Below are 8,919 nucleotides of genomic sequence, written 5' to 3' on the forward strand. Positions count from 1 at the left end.
GCTTTAGCTGGAGATCAGGGCTTTAGCTGGAGATCAGGGCTTTAGCTGGAGATCAGGGCTTTAGCTGGTGATCAAGGCTTTAGCTGGAGATCAGGGCTTTAGCTGGAGATCAGGGCTTTAGCTGGAGATCAAGGCTTTAGCTGGAGATCAGGGCTTTAGCTGGAGATCAGGCCTTTAGCTGGAGATCAGGGCTTAAGCTGGAGATCAGGGTTTTAGCTGGAGATCAGGACTTTCTGCAGAGATCAGCTCTCTCCAACTCAAAGCCGATCCATGCCTCACATGTGCATCCAGGCCTAAACTCCCTGGCTCGTACTGTCAGTGCTCTACGTTACGAGTGTACACGTCGTCGCGGCTGTACCCACGCGTTCGCTTGCTCCCGTACAAGCCTGAGGGATCTCATTACCCGTCAGACGATCACCTGAGCCAGCGCGCGGCGTGGCGCGGCGTCCCCCATCGCAGACTCAAGCGCAGCATCGCCGCGATCGCCCCTTCACGAACATCCAGGGTCTAATCCAAGCCATTTTTCATACCGAATACCGGCGGCCAAATTACGACCCCTAGCAAAACGCCAAAATTACAAAACTAATATAACGCACAAATTAGCAGAGCTCTGATGCAGATCTCCATGTATCTATCATAATATAGGCACTGTTTTATAATAAAATGCTCATATAAGATCTATAATCTATTATCTGAATAAAATGTGTCGACCAAACGCCCAATTTAATGTGATAGATAAGTATATTACATATAATTTTTTTACGCTCGCTACGCTCACCATGGGTGCACATATTAAGCAGCTAGATTAGCCCCTGACAACGCTCTCTCACCCGCACCGGGGAAAGGTTGGCGCGCGTGTTGGACGCAGGATCGGATCATCGCGCGAGTGACGGCGGGATGGTAAACACGCGCGGCTGGACGTGCGCGAGTTTACCGAGCGGGAGCGCATTAGCGATTTCTTATTCGACGTGTGATCTTCTCTTCTAGTAATAATTATCGTTTAGTTATCTTCTAGGTGTAAATCATAGTTCGGGCGCTCTTGCGAGACGCGCGTCGCGGCCCATGAGCGCTAACACGACGACAACTTCCCACACAGCAGCACAAGTCCACTGACGACCTAGTACAGTGAACCTCCGAGATACGAATGGCTCGACATACGAATTTTCGAGATACGAACGACCTCCCGTTTAACGTAATGTATTCGACAAAACGAATAAAATTCAACATACGAACGTCTTACGAATCAGCCAATCAGGGCATAGGCGTAGCGCGCGCTCTTTCGGTGAGTAAGTTAAAGTACGTGACTCACTGAATGTGGTTGTGCTCTCATGATTGCACTTGCTGTACGTAAATTGCTGTACGTCCTATAAAGGGGGCGATATACGAATTTTTCGAGATACGAACAAATCTGTGGAACGAATTACATTCGTATCTCGGGGGATCCACTGTACTCAGCAGAGTACTCAGTAACACACACCCTTTTTTCCCGTGTCGATAAGATCGGCCGCCGGTATCGCGGGCCGCCTCGTGAAAATTTGTGCCGGCCTACGTCAGTTGGCTTCGTTCACAGGAAAATTTACTGATTCATTTCTACGCGGAATTTTTTTTTTATATTTCAATTGAAATCGAGCGCCAAGCACTCGCCACGTCATGTTCACATTGTGCCTCCCCTGAATAACACATGCATACAGTCGAGCGAAACGAAAAGCGAATCGCCATACAAACGCCTCGAAGAGACCTATTATAGAGCACTGCTCCGACATCCGGTGAGAATCCGCACGAGATGAACGAAGCCAGATATGAAACACGTGAATAATAGCGTAGTGACCGCACTGCGATTACTGCCGAGTTTTTCGCACTACCGTCAAGTTTTGCGTGTGGACGACAGACGTCTGAAGACTCTTCATTATCCTCTGCGAAACGAGTCTTCATCATATCTATTATACTCAACGTTACGGAGCAATCGCTACACCATACGTGGGTTTTTTCCCTTTTGTTTTCCACACCGATCCCACGTTTAACGAAGGGGTTCCAGTCCGAAAATCTTCTACGTTAGGTTTCCCGTTAACGTCCATTATAATCCTGGAGATTCGCTCTCGTGAAATGATATACCTTACGCGCGTCAGATTTCGATACATTTAATGAGTGCTGAGGACATTTTAATTATTACCAAGATCATGAACATATACCCTTAATAGAGTACATACACGTTCGTTGCAATATGTAAGCATACATGTGACTAACCAGATATAAACAAATTTACTTGTTGACACTAATTCGAGGTTAAACAATGTTTTAAAATTCTAGAAAAATGTCACCGAAATCAAAAGTATGATCATCATGTAATAGAAATTTCTTTACATTAAGACATTCCTACCTTACATCACTCTATTTGCTTCTCGAAACATCTCGTATATTTTCCTGCCCTAACATAAGTTAACCCAAGTTTCTCTGCGTACTATTGATATGCATCAAGTGAAAAGGACCGACTTTTGCATACACGCAGGCACGCACACAAAAAATTAGCAGCACACCTCGCTTTCCCAAGGGGGAGAAACAGTGATATATATATATATTAGGCAGCCCATTAGGAGTACATTAACACGTCGTGGTAATGTAGGTAATGTACGGTAATGTAGTGCCGATGTAATGCGCGTGTTTACAGCAGTAAATAATGCACACGCCGCACGCGATGAGAAAGCATCGGCGTAATAAACGAGCACACTGGTTTTTATTCCCCTCTTTTCCATGCTATAGAATTAAACATTAATTGACGCCATATTCACGCCGTCGTCGACTAAAATGAGAGAGTCTGTGGAGCGGCGCGGGATCCCACTGTGCGTTGCAAGGCTCGAGCACGCCACCATGACAGTGCAGATTACATAACTAGCAGTGCCCCCCCCCACCTCCAGGCTTCCTAGCTACTGGTACATGGTACATGGTAGGGGCGTAGCTAAGCTAACCCATCCTGCCTGGAGGGAGGGCAGCAAAGCTGCGCACGGTTGGTGGTCTGGGCAGACTTCGGACGCATTCAAAATTCATTAAAAAAAAAATCCTGGATATTTTTTTCCCTCAATTTCTGAAAATTTCATCCAACTCTATATTGGGTGTACCAGCAAGATGGGGGGGGGGGACGGTTACGCTGTAGCGGAGGTTTGCTATCTCCGATTGCTCTTGTTTGTTATTGGATGTTTTGTGTTTACCTCCATGACGGCTTCCCGGGCGAACCCCAGCGACTGCATGTGAGCCAGCACAGCGTCGTTCCACTGCGTCACCGTGTCCACGTTCAGACTGGAGATGTCGGCTGCAAGAGACACAGAGAAAGAAAGAGACGATGGAGAATGAGTGTATTGTAGGCGGTGGGAATTTGACTATAGGGAGCGAGAGGCAAGCGAGAAGAAAATTTTTCTGCCCGAGAGAGAGCGGACGAGAGAGAGAGAGAGAGAAAAAGAGAGATAGAGAGGACAGGAGAGAGAGAGAGAAAGAGAGAGAGAGAGAGAGAGAGAGAGAGAGAGAGAAAGAGACAGTGGAAAATAAGCCATGTTTGCATTTTAAAAAGTGTAGTGGATTGTGGGAAATTTTGACTACAGAACAGGCTGATTAAGTGTAGTAATCATTACGATGTCTACCAGGAATAGCTGACAGCCAACTCTAGCCAATCACTGTTGCGATCGGTCATTTTAAAAGATAATGCTTAGCAGCAAAGTGCCAACGCATTCAACAATGTGGCTTGCATGCATGACAAACACGTAAAAACTGGTCCAGCTCGACTGAACTGGCAACAATATTGTTGCAAGGAATGGTTTTATTGCTGAGACTAAAGTCAAATTAATGTAATGCAAAATTAGCTCATTGGTGAGATCGTGGGTTCTGGAAGTTGGATGATGCATCGCCATCACAACGTGGAAACACTAACCATGGAACGCAATAATGTTCAAATAGCACCAGTGAAAAAAATACATGGGGGCTCGGTGCGATTTAGCCCCCGAAATGCCAAAAAGAGCCCCGGAAATGCCCAAAAGAGCCCCCGGAAATTTGCATAGAGTTCAATGCAAACCAAATTTTAGAGTGCTATCTATTTTCATGCACGCGAGCTTGAAAAGTAGACCCCAAAAAATAAATTTAAATTTTTTCCCTGAATAGCACTACCAGAACCACGAAACACAGAGCTAATGTTCTAGAAGCACTGCTGAAACCACAGAATGTGCAAACGTGTCTGTCTCCTATCTATCACCGTCACTGCATCTGCCGGCGTCTGCCTGCGCGCTACATTACCTAGCAACTTCTCGTAGTCACGGCGTCTGATGCGCGCTACGTTACCTAGCAACTTCTCGTAGTCGCGGCGTCTGCCTGCGCGCTACGTTACCTAGCAACTTCTCGTAGTCGCGGCGTCTGCCTGCGCGCTACGTTACCTAGCAACTTCTCATAGTCCGGGTCCTCGTGGTCGGCCCGCATCCAGCTGTGGCTGGCAATCTGCTCCACTGTCGCTCGCTTCTCCGCATCGACTAGTAGCATCTGCCTGACTAAGTTTTCACACTCTGCGGAGGAAGAGATGAGACGTTAGTTCGTTGGCGGTGGTACAGCGTAATTGGCACCTGTTGTTATTGTTGCTGTTGCTGTTGTTGTTGTTGTTGTTTCTGTTGTTGCTGTTGCTGTTGCTGTTGTTGTTTCAGTTATAAGAAATAAAAGTAATTATTGCGAGAGTTTTCCAGTGTTTTCCCCACTTTCATGATACCTACCGTTATTGCTTGAGTAACAGCAGTTATCTAGAGTAATGATAAAATGCCTTAGAACCTTCGTAAACACCAAATCCAATGAAATCATGCACGATTACAATTTTGTGTTCTGTTTCTGTTTACCGTTGCCATCTCTCAGACTTTCTCGCGGTAGCACGAGACATCTATCACGGTGCAGTAATGCATACCGTCGCACCAGGGGTAATCCCCTGAAACTATTCAAAAATAGATCCAGGCTGCAATTGCGACAGCACTTCTTCAGCCAAAGAGTGGTGAATGCATGGAACGCACTGCCAACATTTGTTGTCGAGGCCAAGACGGTCAACTGCTTTAAAAACAAACTAGACTTACATTGGACAGATATGGGTATTATAATAGGCCAGGCCTAAACTCAACCCATCTAACCTTAACCTTACCCTAACCTTAATCGTAGAAATCAGGTCAGAGTGTAAACACAGAGGTTCATACTAGCGTAACAGCAGTGTAGTACTAATACCGCGTAAAGTCTGTTATCAGGGTTCGACACTAACGCTAGTCCGTTAGTCCGAGACTAGTAAAAAATAAGAAGGATTAGTGAATGACCCATAACCGTTAGTCCTGCAGACTAGTTATTTTCCCCGTCCCCCACAGTCCCAATTTCCCATCCTTCCATCGATTTTACTATAGTCCCCGGCGGCAGCTTCTCTCAACCAAGATCCAAAGAGCTATATATATATATATAACTCATTGCCATCAACAAGTTTTCCCTGTTTAATAGACGTGCTAGTAAAAGTAGACGCTCTGCACGCTCTAAGCACGCTAGACCCTATGACATTTAGTGTGTTCGATTTGCTTCCCCAAGTTAACCTGGGTCTACTCGGGCCAGCCTCAAATACGTTCGATTTGGCAGTCACGTGGTATTTTTGCGTTACCCGGGTGAGGCCGAAGTAATCCGTTAGCCGAGCCGCTCACTTGGGGAAGTATCCCACAATTCATTGCAACGAAATCTTCAAAAATCAAAAATCTTCAAGCAGTAATGAAGCATGACTGTCGATGACTGCGTGTGTTTGCTCATTCTTAGATTTCATTTTAATAATAAGATTGCAATTGCTATTCTTTTTTTCTTGTTACTGGCATCCATGATGATAATTAACCCGGGTTAACCCAAAAACCGTTCGTTTATCTTCCGTAAAGGGCCGGACACACTAGGCGATTAAATCGGGCGACTAAATCGGCCGACTAAATCGGCCGACTAAATCGCCCGATTCTATGGCGCGAGTCGAGTGTACACACTAGGCAATTAAATCGGGCGACTAAATTGCCGGTGAAATCGCCTAGTCGTGCATGCATGTGCACGTAGACGTGCGTGCGTGCGTGCGTGCGTAGCAAGATAGTGCAGCTCTTTAATGTTTAGCGTTAGTGGACTTTTTAATGTTTACGTTTAGTGCACATTCTTTTATGTTTAGTGTTAGTGCAACTTTTTAATGTTTAGTGTTGTGCACTGCTATGTTGTGTGCCTTCTAATGTTTAGTGTTATGCACTTACTGGCAACACGACAGTCATCAAGCTGCCAATGGTTCTTGTTAACTTACCGAATCTTTTAATATAAACGTATACTTCCTTAGTTAGTGTTAAGGTACTCCTTAGTTAGTGTTAGTTGTACTCCCTTAGTTAGTGTTAGGTACTCCCTTGTTTAGTGTTAATGTACCTCCCTTAGTTATGTTAGTGTACTCCTTAGTTAGTGTTAGTGTACTCCCTTAGTTAGTGTTAAGTGTACTCCTTAGTTAGTTGTTAGTGTACTCCTTGTTTAGTGTTAATGTACTTCCCTTAGAGTTTAGTGTTAGTGTACTCCCTTAGTTTGTGTTAGTGTACTTCCCTTATTTAGTGGTTAGCGTACTCCCTTAGTTGTTATGTACTCGCTTAGTTAGTGTTATGTATCCCTTAGTTTATGTGTTAGCGTACTCCTTAAGTTAGTGTTTAGTGTACTCCCTAGTTGGTGGTAGCGTACTCTCTTAGTTAGTGTTAGTGTAAGTCCCTTGTTTAGTGTTAATGTACTGCCTTAGTTAGTGTTAGTGTACTCCCTAGTTTAGTGTTAGTGACTTAGTGTACTCCATTAGTGTGTTAGGTGTTACTCCGCTTAGTTAGTGTTAGTGTACTCCTAGTTAGGTGGTTAGTGTACTCCCTGTTTAGTGTTACATTATGCTGCCTTAGTTAGTGTTAGCGTACTCCCTTAGTTAGTGTTAGTGTACTCCCTTGTTTAGTGTTAATGTACTCCCTTAGTTAGTGTTAGCGTACTCCCTTAAGTAGTTAGTGTTAGCGAACTCCCTTCTTTAGTGTTAATGTACTTCCTTGTTTAGTGTTAATGTACTTCCTTGTTTAGTGTTAATGTACTCCCTTCTTTAGTATTAATGTACTTCCTTGTTTAGTGTTAATGTACTTCCTTGATAAGTGTTATTTACTTCCCTTCTTTAGTTTTAATGTACTTCTCTTGTTTAGTGTTGATGTACTCCCTTTTTTAGTGTTAATGTACTTCCTTGTTTAATGTTAATGTACTCCCTTCTTTAGTTTTAATGTACTTCCTTGTTTAATGTTAATGTACGCCCTTCTTTAGTTTTAATGTACTTCCTTGTTTAGTGTTGATGTACTCCCTTTTTTAGTGTTAATGTACTTCCTTGTTTAATGTTAATGTACTCCCTTCTTTAGTGTTAATGTACTTCCTTGTTTAATGTTAGTGTATTTCTGGCAACACGACAGTCATCAACAGCGATGGTGGTGGCGGCGATAACGGTGGGGCATGGTTGCATGCGCGGGCAGGCCAATAGGTAAAGGTAATAGCGTCCGGTCTTCCTCATTTTTACAATGACACGGACCAACTGCCACGGCGCGAGTTCACTGAGCGGGTGATTGAATCACTAACGCCACTGCAGCCGCAGGTAAACAGTTCATAACGCCGCTGCCGCTGCAGACACAAGTGCACAACGGCTTCCGCTGATGCTGCTGTTGCCGCCGCCGCCGCCGGCGCCACGGTTGCGTGGATAACTGCATCCGTAATTGTCGCCATGACGACAGCGATTCAGCTTCGCAACATGAGACGATGAGTGAATTGCAGTTCATGCAAATTCTCTTCCGAGATATGAATCTCCAGGGAAGGCGTTAGCTGACGTATCTAGGAGGTTGCCCTCGCAGCATCCGGTCGACTGTGGTAGTCAGATCACTGTTATTAGCCAAAACAAATCTCCAGGGAAGGCATCACCCTACATGTGGCATAGCTAGGTGTTTGCCTTTTTATGTATCATTCCTAATGCGAGTGTTTGTAAACAAAGTACTTCGGAGAAATAAATCTCTAGGGAAGGCATCTCATATGATACCTTTGATGTATTCAAAGTGTTCGTGTCGTTGCACAAACACAGCCTGAGACGCTAGTCTCTACTCGCCTCTCACATAATCGTGCGTACTGATACCTGTACTCGAGACACGTAGTCTCTACTCGGCCTCACAATCGCTGATGATACATGTACTCCGAGACGCTAGTCTCTACTTCGCCTCACAATGCGCTGTACTGATACATGTACTCCGGACGCTAGTCTCTACTCGCCTCACAATCGCGTGTACTGGATACATGTACTCGCGAGACGCTAGTCTCTACTCGCCTCACAATTGCTGTACAGATACATGTACTTCCGAACGCTAGTCTCTACTCGCCCACAATCGCTGTTACTGATACATGTACTCCGGGACGCTAGTCTCTACTCGCCTCAAACATCGCTGTATCATACATGTATCCGAGACGCTATCTCTACCGCCTCACAATCGCTTGTATCTGATACATGTACTCCGAGACGCTAGTCTCTACTCGCCTCAACATCGCTATACTGATACATGTACTCCAGACGCTAGTCTCTACTCGCCTCACAATCGCTGTACTCAATACGTCTCCGAGACGCTAGTTCTCTACTCGCCTCACAATGCGCTGTACTGATACATGTACTCCGAGACGCTAGTCTCTTACTCGCCTCACAATCGCTGTATGATACATGTACTCCGAGACGCTAGTCCTCACTCGCCCACAATTGCTGTACTGATACATGTACTCTGAGACGTAGTCTCTAACTCGCCTCACAATCGCTGTAACTGATAGCTGTACTCCGAGTACGCTAGTCTCTACTCCGCGCTCACCAATCGCGTAGCTGATACAATGTACTCC

At 45.1% G+C, this 8,919-nt stretch overlaps 1 long non-coding RNA gene across 1 annotated transcript in view; it reads right to left on the reverse strand.

The window, feature by feature from the left end:
• Window positions 1-3,208: 3,208 nt before the first annotated feature.
• The window catches only part of LOC106821176, a 17,804-nt gene continuing 12,093 nt past the window's right edge, over window positions 3,209-8,919 (reverse strand). The window contains exons 2-3 of the long non-coding RNA XR_001395702.1: window positions 4,413-4,538; window positions 3,209-3,304 (exon numbers count right to left, since the gene is read on the reverse strand). This is a non-coding gene — a long non-coding RNA (uncharacterized LOC106821176). The remainder of the gene's footprint in view (window positions 3,305-4,412; window positions 4,539-8,919) is intronic.

The sequence above is a fragment of the Priapulus caudatus genome, unplaced genomic scaffold (assembly GCF_000485595.1).
Source record: "Priapulus caudatus unplaced genomic scaffold, Priapulus_caudatus-5.0.1 Scaffold62, whole genome shotgun sequence".
Classification (NCBI taxonomy): Eukaryota; Metazoa; Priapulida; class Priapulimorpha; order Priapulimorphida; family Priapulidae; genus Priapulus; species Priapulus caudatus.